Genomic DNA, 25,109 nt, shown 5'->3' with positions numbered 1-25,109 from the left:
AAACTGCATTTGTAATCACAAATCCCATATCACATTTGTTTATATTTAAGTCATTGCGTTTTTGACTTATCGCGTTTACATGTTTCTGAAAGAACAGGCCGTCTATCCCTTGTTGGATTTCGCTCGAAATTCGGTAGGTGTCTATACTGAAGATGTTAAATCTGTGAGCAGAATTTTTACAATCTAGCTTTCTTCGTTTTGTAGTTATCGTGGTAGCTTTATTTGAACAGCCGGACAGATGGACTTCCTCAGAAAGGATTTTGTTCAAAATTTGAAAAAAATCTGTAAATGTAGTTTTAAATTTGCATATCATATTTCTTCTATCTTGCTCATAAAGTTTTTGAGTTACTTTTGTCAAAGACAAACAAAAAAAATATTTTCAAAAAAAAAAAAATGTTTTTCCAAATCAGGGAGGTCTAAAATTAAAAGATTAATCAAAATCTCGAGTTCGAATTTTTGACCATTAGTATACTTTCTCGATACTTCATTTACGAAAAAGTTTTTAAAAAAAAGTCTCTAGTATTTTGTTCAACAATTCTGTATTCCGGAAAGTATCTGTGCAATGCCCAACTGCTATCAATTTTATATACTTCAATCGCTTCTCCGACATTTTGTTACCAATGACACACACAATTTATGTCGGAAGTATACACCGTACCTGAATTTTGATTTCTTGCTGCCTTCCTCTGTTTGAGTGTTTTTTTTAAAAAAAAACTTCTTAGGTTCGGGGCACAATCACACATTGACTATCCGACTCGTCCTGTGGCAAACGGATAAATCTGAATTGTGTAACAACATATTCCTCCCTGGTTAATGAAAGGCATTCGGATTAAATCCGAATTACCAGACCATTGCTGCAGCATTGGCGGGAACTGAGGTTGAGTTCTAAGAGTCATCACCACCACAGTACAACCCCTCCTATGGGAAGCAAGTCCCGTCATCGGTAAGAGATAGCCAAGCCCCCATCATTTCTGTACCCACTTGGGTGGAGAGAACCAACCACCATGCCTTAAGCTTCTCATCCTCATACTTGAGGTGCCCCGGTGGGAGAGCCTTCTAGATTAGGAGCATGTGTGCCGCCGTCCGTTCGAGTCTGTGAAGTGTGGAATTGTCTAAGGTTCACACAAACAAATAAAGGACTTCCAATTCTCTCTCTCTCTCTATATATATATATTAAAATTTAATTTAAACCTCATTAATTTCCTAGTTATAATCACAGGAATAAATCTTTCATTAGGTTTTCCTCATTTCGTTCTTGTGTCGTTCTGTGCTGATGTGCTCGTCGCTTAAGCTTGTACATAAATCATGCTTCCCGGGATGGAATAAAGTGAAGTTTAAAATTCCAATTTTATCTTAATTTAGCCCATATTAACTTCATTCTGAAATGCTTTTATTTCCTGATCCAATTTCCACTTTTTTATTTAATTAATATTGCTGGCGCTCTATAAAACTGCTGAATTCAGCAGGTTTTCACGTTCTGAGTGAAAAGATAAAAATCCTTTACGCTTATAATATTCTTTTAAAGATACCTAAATTAAGCTAAGATACCTATAGATAAGACATATATAGATAGATAAGATATTAAGATAAGATACCTATTCTTTTAAAGATACCTAAATTACTATAAAGGAAAGGAGTGTCAAAGAAATCCCCATCAAAATCTCATCAAAAACTTACCACTTACTCTTTGTTCGAAAATTATGCCACCGTGGTAAAATAATATATATATATATACTAACAAACATTATATAGATTTTGGTTTTCTTTGAAATAAAGTTTTCCTTTTTGTATATTGTATTTATCTACCACCATGTGATTGCTGCCAAAATGAAGTTCTAAAAGCTATAACTCTTTTAAAAACAGATTGTATGCTAATTAGTTCGGGTGAAAGGGAAGAGAAAAAGGTCGAGCCTATTTGCGTGTCTGTTTCCTTCCGTAATTGATCCCGTCGAGTTTCTTTTTCCAGCACCTTGACCCGAATTTGTGGGCGCCTCCTCTTTTGCTTTTGGGTGCTTCCGCCGCCGACCATCTGATACATCCCTTCCGTTAGCAGAAAGACATTCTCCTTCTGGCATCCATCGGCCGCCCCGGGCGTCTTTTCCTTTAAAAACTGGTCGAAACGGAAATATAAGTGATTTAAATACAATTTTTAAACCCTTTTAGTACGTGATATCTTTAATCTGAAGCTTCTTTAACCACTGGATCCCATATGGAGTCGAGTAGTAAAATTTTAAAACCCTAAACATATATTCATGTTTTTTTTTTCTTTCTTTTTGGACTAGTTATCAACTCCGGATTAAACCGCCTGGACAAAACAAGATCCCCCCCCCACTTCTTCTTTCCAGTTTCAAAACTAGATATTTTTAAGGATTTTAATTTAATCTTTATTTACCCAATTTTTCCAATTTTTCATTTGCAGTAAGATTAAAACATTGTTTTCTAACATTTAAAATCTAAAAAAAAAATCCACTCTTTTGTGACTAAAACTGTGCGAGTTACGAGAATTTCAGTATTAATATTTTAAAAATCCACTCTATCACAACATTTTTGATGAAGTTTCTAATGTGAGATAGAGTGGAATGATTGTGATAGAGAGGAAGGAAAACATTTGAATAGCGAAATATAATAACCAAACATTTGAATCTAACTGCAAAAGCAATCCAACCGTATAAAAAAAGGAAAAAGTTTAAACCACATTGAGCTTTAATTATGAAAAAAATTAAAAATTTTTAGGATAATGTTCCTAAATTTAAACTACACTTGATTTTATTTTAAACTAACCGCCTTTGGCGCTTGCATGCGTACGAATATACAGACTGACAGACTGTAAACATTTTAACACATATGGTCCAAAATGTAATAGGGATTCACATTTTAGAAACTAAAACAGTGTACCAAATTGATTCGACTACGTTATAATTTTTTTGTAGTTATTGTATTCTTTGCACTTAGACGGACAGACAAGGAGATTTTTCAATCGTAGCTCAACAGAAATATACAATTTTGTTGCAAATACTATACACCAAATTCCACCCATCTTGCTCAAAGCAATTCTGATTTATCTGCTCGTAGACAGACAGACAAACAGAGACAGCGAGAAATAGACATAATTATAATTAGTAGAAATGGTTTTCCAGAAGCTTAATCATAAATTCCTTAATGGGATTTAACCCCTTTTTCTCCTCTTAGCATAAAAATTCTGTATTTTGGACAAGGTTGTAAAAGATATGAATGCTCAGATTTTTATTTTCAATGACCGAGATATGACCGTTTTACGCTTCATATTATAAATAAGAATAACGAATATACATATTGGAAGCTTTTCCATTGACAGGAGGAAACTAAAATTTGACATAGAACCACAATTTTAGGCTTAAAACCACGCCCCATATTTCATTCATTTATTTAACTTGTTGCATTTCTGAAATATCGCCCAAAATTTTGATTTACGTATCAACACTTTAGACTCTAAAACTATGTACCAAATTTTATCTATTCAGATTTTACACTTTCGTTGGAATTTTTCCCATCTGTGTGTCATTTGAGCACGGGACAAATTTCCTATGAATGGATTTCATTCAAAGCATGATATAAATGTACAAATTCAGTTTAGGGGGTCACATACAAAATTTCATCCTTCTAGCTGAAATCTTTTTTTAAATCATCGTGTTCATAAACAGTTAGAAATATTTTCAGAAATGCATTTGTCGTATTAAGGCAGGTCTGAAATGTGGAAATTTGTCAAAATTTCGAGTTTGAATTTTTTGACGCTTACAATAATACTTAGTATATAAAGAAATAAAAATGTGAAAGAAAATAATTAACCCTCTTCACTCGGAAGGTGCCTCTCACTCATCATTCAAGACGATGCATCATTATGACGTTTTATTTTTTTATTTTTTTAAAAAGTTTAATAATTAAAAAAACCTACAAAATGGCAATAAGATGTAAAAAATAATTCGGGAAAATTAAAATTAAAACGACTTTTATACGATTCGTATTTGAGAGAAAAAAAAATCATACAGGTATCAAATCAATGTCAATGCATTGATAATTTTTTTTTTCCAAATCAATATATATATCCGCGAATCGAAATGAGTTAAGAAAATCTATGCTAATAGTACTTTTATTCATGATTTTTAATAATTTTGGGTGCTCATTATTTTTCTTTTTCATTCTGTGGAGCATTCGAACGTGACCACCACATGTTAGCCTCCAATTAAATCAACATCGGATGCCTCACTCTACAATTTATATTTTGACGTTCCATGGTAAAACGCACATTTAGAGGCGGTCGGACAGACGACCCCGTGTTAAAAGGTGGGGTAGACGTGCCATATGGACTGACGCACGCGCGTGACATATGGAAGGGAGACCTCATGCGGATCCCTCAATTAAATTAAGGGGTTTCGAAAAGTGCCCATCGCGGGTGATGACAGGTGTCAGATGGAGATCGAATGAAATCTCATTCGTTTCTCCCACCCCCTCAGCTGACTTTGCTTGGTCAGTTGCTTTGAATTCACTTCATTTGATGTCATTTGGGGATGTCTGCAGTGGTTTGCAATCTGCTGTGTTTTTTCCCCCTGGTATGACTTATTAAAATATGGAATTTATGGGGTGGAACTGTATTGAGAAATCGCTTACTTATGAAAGTGAAAACTTGAAAAATTGTGGTTTTTAAATACTAATATTTTGCTAATTTTTAATAGAACTATTGGCTATTTTAGGTAAAAAAGATCTTGAGAAATCAATTCTCGTTATATTATAATCATACGACAGATGTATCTACACATGTCATATAACATCTAATTACACATTGAGACATTCCGCAATGTAAGGCCTCGTAATTTTTCTCCCTGCAAAATTTTAAAATGAAATTTTCTCAGCTCATTTGACATGTATCATGTGAGCAAAATTTGTTTTAATTGATTTCAGTCCTTGATGTACAAATTTATTTAACCTCTTACTTAGATGATACATCTTATTCGAGACATTTATATTTTGTTATTTTACAAAGTGATAATTACAATTATATCGACTATGAATTTATCCAACTTTCATCGTATATTCTAGGTGCATTGCTAAGACTAATCATGTTAAAAAATATCGGTTAATGTGTCCAATTTTTTAGAAATTGTCATTCACTGTACATTAAATAAATAAATAAAAATAAAATAAGTAAATAAATAAAAATAAAAATAATGTGCGTATCAATCGATATCTGTGTGGTAATAACATTTTAATAGTATTACCAAGAGTAACCAACTGAACATGATTTCTATAGCTAAAAGAAATTAAATAAACTTTGTCATTTTCATTTAATAATAAATGCGAATTGACGGTTGACATATAACATCCAGTTTAATCATTTTTATTAGTAGACAACTGACTAACTAGACTCGATTACTTTTAGATAATTATAGCTCTATAAGAAAATAGTTTGAAAAAAAAAAGACAGCTGAAAAATAAAAATAATTCAATTTATTTTTCAGTTGCAAACGATTTTTCTGTCACCTTTATTATTTTATCGACATCTTTGGAAAGAACTGCAGCTTAAAATCGTTTTCTTTTTTTCCCCTCGTACATTAATGAATGATTTTTATTGGTTGCTAATATTATACAAATATTTTGCACACAAATCGTCCAGAATCGTTTGCTTTGAACGAACAATCTGTCATTTCATTTTTAATCTTCTATTCTTGCAGTTGTGTTGATTTTTTTAAAAAGAATATTTCCATATATTGGAATACTTTTTTTTTTTTTTTTTTGGAATATTCGTCACGGATTTGAGTAAGTAAAGAGGTGAGTGAAATTGAGATTTCTTTTACTAATTATAATTTGTTTTTATTTACGGTTTGAATGAATAATGGTTTCATTCCAAAGAAAAATAAATTTCAGATGCAATATTCCGAAACTGAATGTAAAGCTACTAACAGCAAGAGCTTATTTTTCAGATTTTATTTATTTATTATTTTTTATTTTAATGCTGCGTAAGATTTCTATTTTAAAGCCTTTATCTCTCAATTTTTTTATATTTTGAATGGAATATTTTTTGCATAATTAGATGTGAATATACATGTATTTATAAATGTATAGTATGTATGTATAGTAATGATACAAATGTATATAAAATGAAAATATGTATAGTAATGATACAAAATTGATTCTAAATTTGCTGCAGATGTTTGTCTTTTTTTTTCTTTTGCCTTTATAAATTTGGTGATTTATCTATTTTTTTGTATTAATTAAATGTGAACGGTCCTTATTTTTAATTGAATAATATAGCTACTAAATTTTTTAAAAAAACTCTTTATCTTATCCCTTTATAAAAATCTCAAAATCTTAAATCTGTTAATAATAGAAAAAAAAAAGAAAGAAAAAAAAACATGGCTAAAACATTTTATGTTCAAAATGCGTTATTAATTAAATCAAAACCGTTCTCCTTTCTTCCAAATTCATATATCACGCAAAAAAAAAAAAAAAAAAAAAAAAAAGGAAACTGTTATAAATGTCAAAAGTAAAAACTATGAGTAACATTAAAATACTAAAAATATGAAAGATAACATCAAAACCTGACTTTCATTGCATTTCTCTTTAAACTACGTGTACAGTAATTGTACAGTGAAAAATTGCTTAGTTATAAGATGGAAGCACCGGTAAAATTTCTGGGACTACTGCTTTTATGTAAATAGTCCGAACCTTTACATGGCATACGCTCATAAACTTTTCGAAAATAATAAAATTGTTTTTTATTTCATTCTATTGGTCCCCACTTCGCTGCAAAATTTAAACGATATAAAACTTTTGGTTTGTGGCTACAGCATTTGTAGCCATATGTCTTTAAAAAGAATATATTGCTTCATTTATAAACGATATTCTTATTTCATCAATTTTTAGAACGAAAAAAAAATGTTTTTTTGTGAATTAGAAAATTTGCTGATTTATTTACAAAAAAAAAAAAAAAAAAAAAAAAAAAAAAACATTATTAAGGTTTTTTGAAGTGCCGAACCTTTATTTCCTAAATTAAAACTCATAAATTTAATTTGAGGAATTTCCATGACAAATAGAGTTTCTAATCTGTTCGTTGTCAAATAAACATCTATTGACAAAAAGGTTGGATTTATAAGCGATAATAAATGCTTTGGTTCAAATAGAAATTCAAAAAAAAAAAAAAAACTTTTAAAATTAGTTGTAAAATATTATTATAAGCTCACAATTATTTCGTACAGATTTTTCAAATTTTTATTTCAAAAGACTTATTATGCATGTTTTATGGTTCCCTCAACGAAGTATTTTTAAATATCAAATTATGGCAGACATTTAAGTAGAATTATTTTACTAGTTTTAAGCCGCATGAAAAATGTAATTGTTCATAGATTCTATCATCTAATTGCAAATTATGTTAGGAAATATTGTATTTTTATTCCACTTTTTATTCCTCATGTAAATTGTGTCACTACACATTAACACTCACATTTGTATCACACATGTGTAGTGTGTAATTGTGTCACTACACATTTGAACATTAAAATATTGCTAATCATTTTATTTGTAATAAATCAGCAAATTTAACAACATATTAATTGAATTAAAACATTTGGCAAAAAAAAAAAAAAAAAGCAATTTCGAAGTGTAATCGTTTAGCTTATCAGTTACAATATATTCCGAAAATCCTTTGCTGATAAATATCACAAAAAATTGATAAAATAAAATTTTAAAAATAAAACTTTATTACGAATATACCAAAAAATATGGAAAGATGATCAAAGCCTCCAATGCTGAATTTTCCCTGTGGATAGAAAAAAAATGTCAAAAGTATTTGTAGAAATAATGAAAAAGGTCTAAATTTCATAGCAGCATTGAAAAACGTCAGTGTAAAATAAGCACTAAATATTTTTCGAAAATTGTGAGACATAAGGGAAAATTTGCGAAAACAAACTAAATGAATATCATTTCAAAAATATTTTTTGAATTTCGTACTGGGGAAAAATAATTTTGTGTAATAATATTTCTGAAAGTTAACTACAAAAAAAAAATCATCAACATTTTGATTAATTTGTAATTAATTAAAATTTCAAAAACTTCCTTTAATAATCATATTCCCGTCCTTCAAATTACGTTATGTAAAATTTAATACTTGAAATATGAATAGAATGTAGAGTAGGTCTTGTAGAATGCCAACAAGACACATTAACTTTTTATTGTTTGAAGAGAATTATAAGGGAAAGTGGATTATAAATATAAATAAAAGAGGAATGATTTCCTTATGTCGTCTAAATTATAAAATTCTCTTAAATCAATTTTAATGAGAATTTTATAAAGAGTGATTAAGAATATAAAAAAAATGAAATAATTGTGATAGTGATAAATATAATTTTTGAAATATGCAAAAACGATCCACATTATTTAGGCATGCTATTGGCAACAAATAAAAATCTTTGATTTTAAAAATCTTGTAACTGGATACGCGAATCAAATTTGTCTTTCTGTAGCAAGCACACCGACAAGAAATTAGAATATACTGAACCAAAATTCTCCAAGCTGTAGTGACACACTTCTTTGCTCTCATTTCCCGCTTTTAACTCAGCTGACTCGATCTTGTTCGCCGCTTTTAAAAATAGGTTGCATGAATGTTTTGTAGCGAAACACTATGCTACATTCAGCTAACAGCAGGGGGCGTAGCTCAGATGGTAGAGCGCTCGCTTAGCATGCGAGAGGTACCGGGATCGATACCCGGCGCCTCCATTTTAGCTCTTTTGGAAATGATGCGATTTCTTGCAAGAAAATAGTATGTTACGAACGCCTCTCAACAGGGGGCGTAGCTCAGATGGTAGAGCGCTCGCTTAGCATGCGAGAGGTACCGGGATCGATACCCGGCGCCTCCAGTTTTGCTCCTTAGTAGCCAATTTGTAATGCAATAAGGGAAAAAAAAAATGCATGCTGTTTTTAAACCTAAAACATTATTTGTTAATCGCAAATAAAGGAAGATGGTTTTTTGCTTTTTCTAGGCTTTTATTTTATAGTTTATAAACTGCTACTTTTAAATATAAACGACACAAATATCATATTTAACTCTAACATTTAAGGTACAGTTGATATTTTTAAAGTGGTTGCAATATATTTATGCTAAGTTCATTAAAATAAGCCAAGTATCCTGATATTTCAGCATCTGAAATATTATAAGATATCTGCAGCGATTTATAGCTATTTTCGTCAAATACAAAAATTTTATACTATTAGATATATATATGCATATTGTGTACAACTGATTATGAAAATATTCTACTAAGTTAAAAAGAAAAAAATCTGTACTTTTACAGTTCTGTATTGATTTTAGATTGTTAGAATTCGTCTAATTCAAAAATTTTCTCAATTACCTTAAATAATAGCATGAATTAAAATATTGTCGAATTTGTTTCATATTGATTTTTTTTCTCTCTGATCCTTGCATTTTTAAATTATGTAAATTTAAAATATCGTCGAATCCAATTTTAAAATATCGTCTATAATCGATTTTTTTTATTAACAGAATAAATATTTTTTGCAAAAATTTATTCGTATTTAAGAATTTTTCGCCAAGAAATTTTGTTTTGTATTGTATGAAGAATGAAAGGAAAAGTGGAATTGCATTGTTTAAAACACGGTAAAAATTAAAGCATTTTTTTTTTTTTTTTTTTTTTTTTTGTTTTTGCTAAGATGACGCTTTTTTTTATTATTATCAAACGCAAAATAAGGCTAAAAAAATACATTAATTAAAGTAGTGATTTAAAAAAAAAATGAAATCTCATTAGTTTTTTGTCTTTATTAGTCATTTTATAGTTGTAAAATAATAGAAAATCCTTACATTGGCTGAACTAATTCGTCTCAGATGAATACAACAAACTTGTTCTGATTGTATTTTATTGTTTACTAGCCGTCTTTGGTGACCAGCTAGTTCTCCAGTATAACAACATATGAAAATTCGATATAGTCTTCTATGCAGAGTTTACTCTCTTAGCAAAGTAATTTTAACTTAAAAATTTAGCAGACCTGTGCTATTTTAGAATTCTTACATTCTGTTTTGTTCACTGTGCTGTTATGTACTTGCCTCTTTCTGTTTTGGTCTCTTTGTGTGATTTATTTGGAACGGGAAATAATAAAACTTCACTAATCCAATAATTTATTTGCTGAATCGAAACATACATGCTAAATGTATAAAAATAATCAGGGAAAACATTCAACATGAAAAAAATTTTTGTGCAACACGAAATAAATATAATTCACGATTTTTTTCAATATCTTAGAGATTTTATTTTTATTGATACAATAAAGTTTTTTACTCCGGTGCAATAATATAGCAAAATTGCGTACTTAATAAGCGAAAGTGAATTTTATTTATTCTGAACTGAAATACAAAACTACGAAAATTCCGGAAGAACACCAAAGTTATTGCATTATTAAAATATTAATTTTAACATGCAAAAAATTGATATTGCATGTCCTTATCCTTTTTACTATCAGAAATACTCTCGATATTAATACAAAAAATAATGAAATCACACTTCTGCATCACTGCATTAATACAATTTGTGTTCTGCCCATAACATTACTGGAAAGGCAGGTTTCAGGAAGCAATCGATATATTTCCTTAATTTTGAGAAGATTCTGTTAAAGATTTAAATTTATATTTAATATACAATCAGCATGAAGAAAAATGCCAAATTTTATATTGCTTTAGTTTAGAGATTAGATTACAAGGTTAGAAATGGCAGTGCGTATCCATTATTTATGAATTCCAGGGGAACTGAGAGCATATAACGGAAATACACAATAAAATGAATAGAACGGCGTTAAGTCTTCTAAAATTTTATGAATTATATATCAAACAAAATTTAAAACTTAAAAATATTTTGCTGATGAAGCTATTCAGACCAAGTTACATAAAACATTTAAATGAAAATTTTAACAATAATCAATTCCGGCGAACAAATTGGTCGGCAAAGTCTGTTAGTATTTCATAATTTAAAAAAAAAAAATTGTATTTTCTATAAATTTATATATTTGACAACTAAACTGATAGCATTTTTTAATCGATCAACCTGCATCAACTCTTTAAGTCTAGCGGTCCTATGCGTTTGCTTAGTCTACCTAATTGTAAATCTCCCACTAACTATATCGATCTGTATGGTCTCAATTTTCATCGATTAATTCAGGCAAAATTATTATTAACAAGTCAAAGTTTACACTTATTCAAGCTAGCAATCCAGTGAACTTTACCTACTCTTTGCTTAGGTATCTTCGAAGAGTGGGGGGAGGGGTGGGGCATTACCCCACACCGGAAGGAAGATCCGGGGTTGGAGCAGGTGACTTTCAGGAATCGGTGAGATTGATTTTAAACGCACGAGCCCCCTCGCCTGTCGTCTGTTGTTTGTGCGCAGTGATGCGGTTGATGAGGTTCTAAACGGCATGCAACAAACGATATTATTGAATCGTCTGCCTGAAATCCGTATGGCACGCGCGAGCACGGGGTGTTCCCGCCAAAAAAGTTACCTCAGCACGTGCCCAGCGGTGAATGAATGCACGCGTGGATTATTTTAATGCCGCTGGTTAAGAAATAAATCATTTGACGCGCGCTTTCAAGAGGGGCATTTTTTTTTCTCCTGCCAACACCTACTGTTTCGCTTGTTCTCTCTGTGTGAACGCGAAATGATAGTAGTTGTGCATGACAACTGCATGTAAGTCAAATTAAAAACCTCCAACCTTTCTTTCTAATTCCAACTAGTCCTTGAATACACACTGCAAAATTTGCTGTGCTTACATGTTACACTATGTATGTCATTTATTATTCTTAAAACACCCTGTTACGAGATTTTTTAAAAAAAAAATTATTCTTGCTTAAATAGACATATACTCGGCTTTATTCGTGACGAAAATATATTTTATTATCATTATTAATAAAATATTAACTAATGAATAAGCTCAAGAATTTTTACTAAAAGCTTCCTTATGCTGCCTTTTATTTGTAAACAAAATCTGAAAGAAAATTATTAATCAGTCTGAATTTCTGTTGAGTGTAAATTATGAAAGAATTATTTTCATAGATTAAATACCATATTGTAGTTTCGGAATGTTTTATTTCTGTTCGTATAAGAATTTTATTTACCAAACAACTTAATTTAAAAAAATTGTCACGATGAAGCTTATAAAGTGTACAAGTTGCTGAGATAATATACAAACATTTTTTTATATTTGTCAAATGTTTTCGAAAAGAAATAATCAGGAATGGTATCAGTTGCATATTTAGGCATTTTGAGATCTTAGGCAGTGAACATTATGAGATCCTCTTTTAATAAACGAATCAGTTTAGTTTAATAAATTACAAATGAAGTTAAAAATAATTTTTAATTATTATTATAAACTATTTTCAACTTTATCAAAAAGTTAATGGCATATTTTAGGTTAATTTTTTATTCATTTTCTGAAATTGTATATCGTATTAATTAACTATTCATTATTACTTATGTTTCAGAAATATCCAAGTTTTAATATAATTTAAGCAGGTACTAAGCATTTATAAATTGTGAAATAACTAAATGAACGGAATAAAAAGATAAGGATCTTATCATTTACACTTTGCATAATATTGAAGATATCATAATATTTGCCAATTAAATTAATTTGTATTAAAAAAATTTTCTTTACTTATTTATGAATTTGACGATTGATATCTTTTTAATGATCTCACTTGCCCCCCCCTCCCCTTTTAGCCTCGTGAATCTAGGCTAGTTTAGCTATATTAATGTCCCGTTGTAGAGAAACACTACGGCTATTTTGGGACGGACCTCATAATTTTGAACCGTGGTCAGATGACGAGGACGACACCTAAGCTGGCAACCCCTTCTCCATACCACACCAGCGGAAGGGAGGACGTTTGGCATGACGGATTTAACGTGCAACAGACCCCCTTACGCGACGGTTCTTCGGTGGAATCGGGTCTCGAATCTGAAACCCCACGGCTCACAAGCCGAGACTTTACCACCAGGCCCACCGCGGCCTCTCCTGAATCTAGGCAGCTGCCTAGTCTAATTAGCAGCAACTGCTTTGTTACTTAGCCTAATTTTCTCAATCCGGTAAACTACATAAGGTAGATTATCCTTGAATGTTCCCTTGTATGTTTAAACTGATTCATAGTAGAAAGAGAGTCACTCAGGTTCAAAAGAACATTTAATTTCAGTAGTTTGACTTATCGGAAAATCTGCCACTAACTGACTCAAGGATGCCTGGTGCCCATAGGCAAAGAAAAATTAATGTGCTTACTAATACCTATTTATATATTCACATCCGTAGCCAAAAACAACATTGCTAAGCAATAACATTTAATATAAATGTTAATTGATTTTTAATTAATATAAGAGTATTTAATTTGTGCCAAAGAAGATTCACAATACTTTTTATTAATTCGTAATCAAATATTCATTAACACACATAATAAATTGATATTTTCAAACTAAGCTAAAAACCTCATTAATTAAAAAAAAAATCATTTTCCACTTTTTAAAAACATTTTTGAGCAAATGTAATCCATGAATATTTGTTGCAATTTCGTGTTCAATAGATATTATTGCTGGACCAATCAATCTTTATTGAGCCATGATTAATTTAGAGTACATTTTTTATCAATTTCATCCACGAGAAGCTTCTTTTTAAATTAAGTAGTTTAATGACAATGTTGAGACTATTAATTGTCGAAATGCTTTAGGAAATCAGTTTCGCATTTCATTTTTTAAATCCATTCCGACAATATTAGAGGAATTATTTTGAGTAAGGTATCTTTCTAAAGTTAAATATGTTTGAAGAGTTTTTTTTTTAGACGGCACATCCAAATAAATCAAACTCTTGATATTTTAAACCCTATCCCTGGATCAGATTTTTTATTCTTTTCCCTTGATGTGATATAAAAACATAGTGAATTGTTCGATCAATTTGAATATTGGTATCAATTAGTTAATGTTCCCAAAATTCTTAAATCTTCTGAAGTGATCACATTAAACAGCAGTTGCTGTTTTTATAATAAATAATAGCTGCCTTCGGTGACTAACTATATGCCCAGCAAATTATTACTTCAGTTTAAGCTTTGTCAACTAATTTTGATGAACTACATCTTATAACAAGAAAAGAAATTTTTATTTTTAATTATACTTGCATAATAAAAGGCTAAAATTCTAGCTGGTTTATTATGCTTGGAAAATGGCGAAATTAATTGGCGAAATCAGTCCAGTTGTTGCTGCCGTTGTGTGATATTTTTCGAAAAATAGAGAATTCCGGGCTGTTGTCGACTATTGCTGGCGTATCTAAGAGATATAAGTTCCCATGTGAAATAAAGATTTGCGAAATCGATAGAGTAGTTGGAACTAGGAAATTCTGTTGTGGTTTTTATCAATAGAGAAAGTACAGTGAAATAATGATTTTAAGCCATCTCTTTAAAAAAATGATGAGAAACATGTAACCATTCATAACATATTTAGATTTATGTGAAATAAAAGTGGCGAAATTGGACCAGTAATTATAGTTGGGGAGTTGGCTCTTTGATTTTTATTATGATTTTAAATATACAGAATGTTCAAAATCTGAACAATTTGTCAAGGTCATTGCAATCCGCATGCTGTGTTTCCCCCCCCCCTTCAGTATTCTGCACCCTCCCTTCAGAAAACGTTTAATGGAAAAGCATGATTGTTTAAATAGCGGATTAGAAAGGCCAATTAATTGTTTTTTTCAGTGATTGAAAGAAAATCCAGGATTTCTTTTAAGCCTGAAAACTTTTACACGATTCTGAAACAAACTTATATGAAAGAAAAGAAATGACAAATAAGCAAAACAAAATAAATAAATAAAATTAATAACAATAAAAATAAGAGCAATTAATTAAAAATATAAAATTTTCTATGGAATAATTTAAAATAAGAAGATTTTTTTAAAAACACAGCCACTCGTTTGCGTTGACAGATAAAATAAGATAAAATAAAGAAAAATAAGATAAAATTCGGCAGAAAAAAAGGGGGGGGGGGAGACGAACGATGGCTAAAGAAAAGATTGAATTTGAAAACATTGGTGAACAAGACCTGCTATTTTAACAAAACAAAAAAAAGTTTAAATAAAAAAAATGTATGAAAGTGAAAAAATGACAAATAAACAAAACAAGATAAATAAACGAACGGTAATTAGAAAAGGTGAATAAAAAATTAATTGATTAAAAATGTATAATTTTCTGTGGAATAATTTAAATTAAAAAGGTTTAAAAAAAAACATTGCTACTCATTTGCATTAACAAATGTCACAAAAATAAGATAAAATTCAACAAAAAATAAAAGGAAGAACGATAGTTATAGAAAAGATTGAATTTGGAAACAGTGGTGAACAAGACCTGTTATTTTAACAACAATAATAATAATAAATAAATAAATAAAAAATAAAGCATGCAAACACCGCTATTAAACAGTAAAAATGTTAATTGCCTTTGCTGGAGAAGGAAAGATTTTATGCGAACGGAGTACGAGAAAACAAGTTATATTTGACCTGAAGGCCTTGTCTACCGGCAACAATGCCGTTCCTTACCTTTCGAAAGTAGGTTAGTTGGATAGCAACATATACCTTATGACTTACTCACGCTCGGTTAATGTAGGGGGCGTAGCTCAGATGGTAGAGCGCTCGCTTAGCATGCGAGAGGTACCGGGATCGATACCCGGCGCCTCCAGTTTTTACTTCTTTTGCAGCTTTTGAAAATAAAGAGTTTAAATTTGCATAATATGCTGAAAAAAATGCAAGTGTTTTGGATCACGCCACAAAGATGAGAAGTTTCGTTCGTATCATAATATATAAGGAAAGCATAAAGGAAATCTTCCAACCCTGAAAAAATATTTTCATGATAGCTTAAGATTCATTTTCGTAAAATAATATGCTTCGAAAATGTTGTTGAAAACTGCCAAAGGTTTTTTAAAAATTTCAAATCATTAAAAAGCAACATGTGATTAGTAAACAGTTTGAGAAGTATATCGCTAAACACACATCTCCATTCTTATTTTTTACGGATTCATTTATTGAAAAGTTAAGTAAATTCTTTGAATATATTTACAAAGATTGTAAGATTTATGTTGAAATACAAATCGCATTGCTTAAAAAAAATCAACATATAATTATTTAAACAAATATCTGAAAATAGACACGATAACCTTTTGCTATTTGTTAAAAATAAATGATTAATATTATGACCCTAATAATAATAGCAGATTAACATTTCCCCCAAATTCAAAAAAAAAAGGGGGGGGGGGTATGATTTAAGTTAGGTTAGAAATCGCCTAAAAATAATTTAACTTTGGCTAACATAGGGATTCGCCAAAAGAAAAAATTATTGAACAGAATAACTAGTTTTTTAATGTCGTTTTCATTTGAAAAGATGATCAATCTCAGTACTTGTGCATTAACTGCATGTCATTGATGAGTATAGTGAAATTTTATTTGTGTCTAATATGGTATCTTTGACAGGTTTTTATTTTATTTTATTTTGGAAATGATATTAATCGTTGCTAGCCATAAACATGACATTTATCACTGGTATACGTTAAATAAACAATCACCTTAATTTCTCTTATAGTAACATTTTCTTTTACAAAAGCAATTAAGAAAAAAATAAAAAATAAAAAAATAACATCATAAAAACAAAATACAAGGTAATTTTTTAAAATGTTCTTAAATTATTTTAAATATTATAAAATTTCGTGGCATTAAATTTAAATATTTGAAGAAAAATTCGAATTACATTTTTAACATTTGGAAAGGATTTTAATTTTCTGTTGTGAAGTAAACGAATTCATGTTCAGAGAATTAGTTTGTGATATTTAACCCTCTGTGTGTTTGCATTCCGGAATTCAAATATCGTCTAGAAGTAAAATCTTGACTTGGAAGGTTGTGGCTCCCCCCCCCCCTAAGATCGATTATGCTGAAATTTTACATAAAATCTTCCCAAAATATACATTTAATTTGTTATTTTGCATCAAACATCTTTTCGTTATTTTAATAGGAGATTCTAGACAAAGTTTGTTATATTGGATTGAATTTTTTCATCGTCGTTTTGACCATGGCTCGAAATAACTGTGTTTACGCTTAAATCTCAATGAAATGCTAATAACAACTCTTAATTTACCACATTAACATTTCATTTCGGAAATTTCATCCAAATATATATTTATACGGGGAAAAAATTATTGATGTGGACTGCAGATGCATATTATAATTCAAAGTAGCTACGTTTAAGTGTTGAACTGTGAGATTGACTTACAGCTTTCAAATAGCAGACGATATATATATATATATATAAAAAGCAGAATTGTTGCCATCTTTCTATATGCAAAAAGTACTTTTTTATACAAATCACGCATAAGAGTACAATATTCTTATAAATAATAATAACAAGTAGTATATAAAAATATTTAAGTCAATTCTTACTTAGGTCAACAATTTTTTTTTTATTTTAGTTACTTTTTATTAAATAATTACAATTAGTATAAATATGTATATACATATGACAGAATTACAATATTAAGTGACAAATTTTTTTTAATTGAATTCCTACTTATTTTCTTATATTATTTATATATATCTTATATTATTTATGATCGGATGTCGCGTCAGTAATCTCAGAGCTTGGCGACAAACTTGGCGACTATTTGGCAACATGACGACTTTGGCGACCAAATATAAATTACTGGATAAATTTAATTAATTAATTAATATTTGAAAAAAACTGTATTAACATCAAGTGTCATCCACTACAAGTTTAAAAAAATGTATTTGAATTTGAGTGTATGAATAAAAAGTATTTTATAAACGACTGAAAATTTGAACAAGATATATAAATATATATATATAGGGAGAGTGTGAATTAATAGTAGGAATTGAAAAAAATAATAAATCTATATACTTATAATAAAGCTCAATGTGTGTGTGTGTGTGTGTGTGTGTGTTGGCGCTCTACAGGCCAGACCGTTTGACATACAGCTACCAAATTTGGTACATGTATACCTTGGAGGTTGGGAATGTGCACCTGGGGTTTCTTTTTTCGAATTTTTAATTAGAATTTTAATTATTAATTAAAAACTAACCTTCCCGCCAAAAAAATCTTCCATTTTCCCCACCGCCAACTTTTCCGCCAAAAAAATCTTCCATTATCGCCAGCGCCAAACGAGAAAGGCTTCAGTTTTTTTTTCTCCCAACAGTAATGAGGCTAGGGTTAAAATTTTTATTTCAATCGGTTCTGTTTATTTTCTTAATGTTTGATGCATTTAAAATTAAACATTACAGTAAACTCCCGATTATCCGCGGAATTGGGTGGCGCGGCCGCCGCGGATAACAAAAATCGCGGATAATCCGAAAAAAGCTAAAAACGGGTATAGCAAAAAGGAAAACAGTCATTCCAACTTTGAAAAATCGTTTTATGTACAATAAAACGTAAAATAGACAGCAGGAAATGTTTAACTAATGCTTAATATTTTAGTATATCACTCAAAACTAACCTAAAATGCATTTTGTTAATGAAAACAGAAAAGTGCTTTGTACTTACGAGAGGCGTCTAGGATACACAGAAAAATTAATACATATGTACTGTTTTAATACTGTAATGTATTATGTAATTACAAAAGCATAACTGTAAAACTGCACCTTTTTGAAAAAATCAGACAAAAAAAAAAAACTTTTTGCGGCAGGCGCGGATAATCCGCACCGCGGATAACCCGCCCGCGGATAATCGGGAGTCTTCTGTATTAATGAATCAATCTTTCAGATTCATTCTGAAGTACTTTTGAATTAAAATAAAACAGAATAAAGGAAATTAAAAATTTCTAATCCGCATAGCGTTACCCCAACTGGAGTAGAAAAAATCACGTACTTGCGTTACGTAACCGGCGAAGAAAATTCACGCATGCGCATTCTGTTCTGATTGTTGCCATGACAACGTTATCAATGGATGATTTAAATTATTTTTGGGTTAGTTGCATGCTTTTGTAAGTAAATTGTATTTATGTTAGTTATATATTTTTTGTATATGCTTATAGTTTTAAGTACATCGTTTTTTAAGTAGTTTTTTTTAAAACCTGTTTTCAACCGTTTATTTTAAACGATTCGTTTTATTTTCTTAGTGTTTGATGCATTTAAATTTAAACATTGTTAATTAATCGATCTGCTCATAATGAATCTAAGAAAATTTTGTTGACCAACTGTTGAGATATTACATAAATTAAAAAAGATATTCTTTAGTGCCCATAAAGTTTAAACGCTGAGTGACTCTATTTTCAGTAATCAGATTATAAAAAAATGCTTTGTTTCAGTAAAAAATATTATTATATTAATTGAAGAGAAATTCTTTCCACTTTAATTTAAAGCATAAATTCTACGGGTGCTAACAGAAAATGAGAGAGATACATATTACGTTATGACTGAAGGCCTTTATAATATTATGAATGAATTATATGATAATCAAAATTTGAAGTTTTAAAATATTTTGATGAAGAAGCTATTAAAGAAGAAATTGCATAAAATATTTAATTATTAAAATTTTAACGAACATTAAGATTGGCGAACCGGCTGGTCGCCAAAGGCGGCTAGTAAGTAATATAAAGAAAGTAGTTTATCACCATAAATATCTTCTAAATCTGTCAGTTTTCAAGAGATATCCCAATTTTATTTTGACAATCCCTTACGGATTTGAAAATAAGTATTCATTTTGTATATTTCAATATATACTGCTGACAAATAAATGAAACACGCAAAACTGGTGAAAGCAGATCCTTTATTAATTATTAAATAGATGTCTGCTCAACAACAAAATGTCAAATATTGCAAATTGAAGAGAGAAATATTACTGAATGAAATGATTTGAAGCTGGATAATTGTCTGAAATTATCTTTATCTGTTACTTTCATTTAAAGAAATAAATATTATCGAAAAATAAAAGATTAAAGATTTTTAAACGCTTTGAAATTTATCGAAAAATACAACTTAAATAATGTTTGAATGAGTGATGAGTGATAATCTTTTTGTTTTTTAAAATGCCAGCTTCACGCCAAATCTTGGCGAGAGAAAATTTTCAGCGAAAAAAATGCAGCCAGCGTAAGAAAGATCTCTCTTATTTCTGTAATTATTCAGCTGATGTTCAGAAAACAATCATCGACAAGAACAACGCCAAGAAAGCTCAACGCGATGATAACCTTTTGGATTTGAAATCGAGACAAACATACGTTAATATAGGCAAAACTCAGAAGGCAGTTTTGCGTTTTTGTACAGACACATCGACAACAAATGGCATAAAATCGCCAGATGATAAAGGCTTCTTCGATAGCGGGGAATGGGTGAATTATCAAAAGGATGCGTCCAGAAATGACAGGGAACATGAAAGAGAATCTCACTTTATTGAGAGTGGTATAAATTCAAGGATTGCAAAAGATGATAATGTAGAACAGAAGCCACTAGATTCAGCCATATCAAAATCACAGCATCTACCTGCTCTCTTTTTAGAAGATCTCTCAGCGATCGATTCATCAGGTCACAGCTTTCAGAAATGCAAAAATGCGGGCCAAGAAAATATATCTGAAAACTATTTTAATGATAAAAAATATAGATTAAATGACGAATATGATAATAAGAATAAAGGTAAACATATATCTAAGAATGGTAAGTATTTTAGGAGACAAGAAATTAAGAGGAAAATAAGCAAAAGACATTTAAGAAATCAAAAGGAATATGTCGATGATCCCGTACATGATTGGGACAAAATAACTCAAGTGAAATTTTCGTGTCATGGTGAAGGTATAGATGAGCATTTCAAAAAAGAACTTAAAAACTTCGCTATGTCCCTTAAAGATCCGTTAGAAATTCAAACGAAAAGTTCAACGCGAATGCATACTGTATGCAAAGATTCTGATGGCTGTAATTATGAAAAATTCTCTCAAGATATAGGAGAATCCACATCATGTAACAACTTTTCCGAAGGTCATAAAAACAATGATTCGGTTGAAAAACACAGAAGAACCAAACTCGTCAATAAAAATGAATTCTTTAATGATAAATACAAACGTTCTATGGCTGTTCAATGTAAACAAAATGATACATACTTGGATGATCCCCTGAAAATGGAATTGAAGAAATTTGCTAAATCTTTAAAAGATCCAAACATAGACAAGCGATCTTTAACATTTAATAAATGCAATTACGGGAATGATTTTGAAAAAGGAAAGCCAACTCCAATTAGAAAGAGAAATCCATCATTCAATCCAGATCGCTTAGCTCAAGAAGAAAGCGATTCTGTGTGTCAGAATGTGCATAGAATTCACCTGGATGAAGAATGTGCACAACACAGATATTCACCTGGACATGGAAGACGTAATACTGAATTTTCTCCACAAGAAGATGAAAGATTAAAAACTGAACTCATAAATGTCTCAAAATCTGTAAATAATCGTTATATAAATAAGCAATCAAAAATTGCTGAAAAGACTGAGAAAAATGGGCAAAACATTATACCATGTAGTAGCTTTGAATCCAGTCATAAAGATGTTAAATTGAATAGTGTAAATCAACACACTCATGATACTGTAACTTTTCAATCAGAGAAAGGAGATACTTTTTCACAAAAATCATCAAGACATATTCCACACAAAGAGCATAAAAAACAGAATCCGTTAAATTCAGATGTAAATTTAAAGGCTGATTTGCGAAATTTTATCAAAGAAATTTGTCCCAATAAATTGGAATCGACGAAAAGTAAACAAAGCAGATCTGTTTCAAATAAAGAACAGGATGGAGTAATACATCACTATGCTGACCATGAAGCAGGCGATAGTTCAGCAATTAATTGCAAAACCAATAGTCTGAGAAGAGGCGTTGTCAAATGCTGCTCCAACGAAGTTACTTCCAATACAATAAACAAGCAGACAAATGATATTCAAACTGGATATAATTTCAATCAAACTAATAATTTGAGAAACAGACGAAATCGAAGAAAACACTGTTTACCGAATATTAGTGATTTTAGCGACCTTAAATCTGTAAAACAAAGTCCTGAAGGCGATTTTTCCTTATCTAAAAACGAGTTTGATTTTGGCCAATCAGTGATCCAACCTGAAACTGGCGAAGAGCAAAGCAGTGGAACTAGATCTTACCATCTTAATGAATCAGATGGATTATTTGATGATGGATGCAGCAGTTCATTAGTAAAAACTGATATTAGGAGAAAGAAAAACGGCAAAATGTCAAATATTATCGAAACTGATTGCAGCAAAAATAATGAAAACGATTTGATTTCGAAATGGAATGAAAAATTTGATAGTTCTGTTGCAAGCAGAGACTCCAATGAAGAGCCAGCGATAAGTGCAAATTTAGCTGTTGACATTTCATATTTAAACAACCGTCTATCTTCTACCGCAGAACTAGAGTCTAAAAACGATATAAAGAATGAAATTATAAATAAAGATGAAAATAATGGACTTAACCGAAAAAGTGAATGCGGAAACAATACTACCGACTTTTTACCGAGAACACCACGAAAGGCAAAACATGGAAGAAGATCCGAAAAATCTACTGAAGCCACTGAGAGTGAAGACAATAAGAAAGAAAATTCTTTAGCAGTTGATAATTTCAACACTAATTCATCTAAAGACTGCAATATCCCAGAAAAACCAAGGAGTTCTGTTGAAGAAAGTCTGGATATTTCATTACCGAATAAGAAAATTCAAGGATGTCCACCAGAAGCAAATAATATACATGATAACAAATTGAATTCCAAGGAAACTTTACAGAATTCTGAAGAAAGTTCAAATATAAAACAACCTGACTTGGGAAATAGTGGTATTAAAATAAATCATGAAAAAGGCTCAAAATTGGTGAGTGTCAATCCTGGAAATGGTGAAAACCAGAATCACGGATATGCTGTTAGTCGCCAAACTTGCGAAGAGATCCAGGAAGAATCGCCAGAGGAACATTCAAAGTCAACCATTTCTGCTTTTTTGGACAGCCAGCAATACTCAGATTGTGAAAAACGAGACGATGTGGAGGAATCAATTTCCGACAAAGTTCGTAGGTGGGAAAAAGGCTGTTGTCAAGACGAAAAAGCCGGCAGTGTGGCTTCGTCCAATTCATCAAAAGAATTACTGAAAAAATTCAATCTTGGCAGTGCTATGGCATCTACGCTTTATGGGTCTCCAAAGAAAAACTGTGACTCATCGAGAAAACAGGGCAATGAGTCTAATCAGCCCACAAAAGATGCAATTTTACCTAATGAAACTCACCATCGAAGACAGTGGGATAAACCTCCAAACAATGAGCAGAATGTGCATCAAATGAACACATTGGAAGGTCATAATAATTTCCTCTCCTCAAATTGTGGAAGGGAAATTCAGCAAATCTTTCTGGGTGACAGGGAAATCGTCCAAGATTCAAACTATATAAATAGTATCCATCATGTAAAGCAAGATAACATAAAAATTATGCCAGGTCCTTTACAAACAAATCTCAACCGGTTATTATCTAACAATAATCAAACAGGATACAATGGAGATATGCTAAATTTTAATATACAACACCCAACATGTGATTCGTCAGGAAATTTTTCAAATATGTATTCGAAGATCCCAATTGTGTTAAATTACATTCATCCACTTGGTGTGGTGCATTCCAATGCATTCATACCCTTTATAGACTGCAACACCACAAGCGATCCTCAGAATAACAAATTAGGAAATTTTGAACCAGAGAAAGCTAATGTTACTACTATTCAAGATGCCAGCAATGAGCCCTTGAAATCGGTCAGGGGCATTGAAAATGGCTGTCATTTGGTCAAAACAGATGATAACATCGATCAAAAGAGTAACATTCACAAGAATGTGGACCGGAACACGAAAGATGATCAAATGCCACAAATATTATCTCAAAATGGGACTACAGATAACTCAAACTGTCTATTAAACAAAGACGTGCAAGAGAAAGATAAAGGTAGTTTTGATATGAAAGACCAAATCAATCAATCTAGAAAGATCATCAGGGACAAACTGATTTCAGGAAGAAATATGGCATCTGTTATGTATGGAGATGATTGGGAGAATAAGTCTTTAAAAACGGAAACCACAAACGGTCAAGCATTTAGGAGTTCAGCAGTGAGAAATGACAAACAATCTTTGAAAAATGATAATTCTAATAATGCTGTCGACAATATTAACGCAGAATTTTTATCAACCGGAACAACCATAACTAAAACAGTTAGCAAAGATGTCACTAGAAAGCCAAAGGGAATTGTGCCAGGTTTAGAAGACACCGATACTGGATAGTAGATGACAGAATGGCTGAACATCGCAATCTGATCTGATTGTTAGAAAAAATGTATTGTTTTAATTTGAAATTCAATGAAAATAAAAAAAATTATTCTTGAATCATAAATATATAAGATTTATTCATCTTCAAAAGTATTATAACGTCTTTGTAGTACTGCTTTGTATAAGGGCCCTTAAGGGTATAGCCTGGTTGGTAGAGCGTTGGATTCGCATTACTTAGGTTGCGAGTTCGAACCCCGCAGGCCGAAGATTCCCCGCGTGCTTGGTGGCTGACGCGCGCATAAATCTGTTGTGGTCACAAAGTCCTCCATGTCGAGATTAATAGCACTGGGGGTACTGGATCAGGGGTGATCGTTCTCTGATTCAGGTCTAAATTACGATCTGTGAATGAAGTCAGCCCCGTAAAAAGGGTTGTGGCGTGTGTGTAGCTAAGTCATTCTCTTGGCCTTAGATGGCGCTACTATAAAAATAAGTGACGCTCCCCCACCAGCTTAAAATCGCTGTCTTCGTAACAGCGGGCTTGTCCATGACAAGTGCCATAAGAAACAACATATGGGCCCTTATAGTACTATTAAGAGCTAAGTACTAAACTATTATTAAGGGCTTTCAATCATTCAGATATGAACTGATTGGACTGCTTTCTGTAGATTTCACGAATTATACATTTAGATTATTGAAATTTGAGATATTAAAATTAGCACGCAGTTATTCTTAAGCAGAAAGTGCTCGCTGAAAAATATTATTTATAATTATTAATTAAAT

The 25,109-nt window shown here is 30.9% G+C and overlaps 3 non-coding genes across 3 annotated transcripts; all 3 read left to right on the top strand.

Annotated features, from left to right (window-relative positions):
- Positions 1-8,672: 8,672 nt before the first annotated feature.
- On the top strand, positions 8,673-8,745 carry Trnaa-agc (transfer RNA alanine (anticodon AGC)). Its single transcript has one exon. It is a non-coding gene; the product is annotated as a tRNA-Ala (tRNA).
- A 67-nt stretch (positions 8,746-8,812) lies between these two features.
- On the top strand, positions 8,813-8,885 carry Trnaa-agc (transfer RNA alanine (anticodon AGC)). The gene has a single exon. It is a non-coding gene; the product is annotated as a tRNA-Ala (tRNA).
- A 6,772-nt stretch (positions 8,886-15,657) lies between these two features.
- Trnaa-agc (transfer RNA alanine (anticodon AGC)) lies at positions 15,658-15,730 on the top strand. Its single transcript has one exon. It is a non-coding gene; the product is annotated as a tRNA-Ala (tRNA).
- The last annotated feature ends 9,379 nt before the right edge of the window (positions 15,731-25,109 follow it).

This window comes from Argiope bruennichi, chromosome 10 (genome assembly GCF_947563725.1).
Source record: "Argiope bruennichi chromosome 10, qqArgBrue1.1, whole genome shotgun sequence".
Taxonomy (NCBI): domain Eukaryota; kingdom Metazoa; phylum Arthropoda; class Arachnida; order Araneae; family Araneidae; genus Argiope; species Argiope bruennichi.
This window is presented reverse-complemented; position numbering and strand designations above follow the sequence as displayed.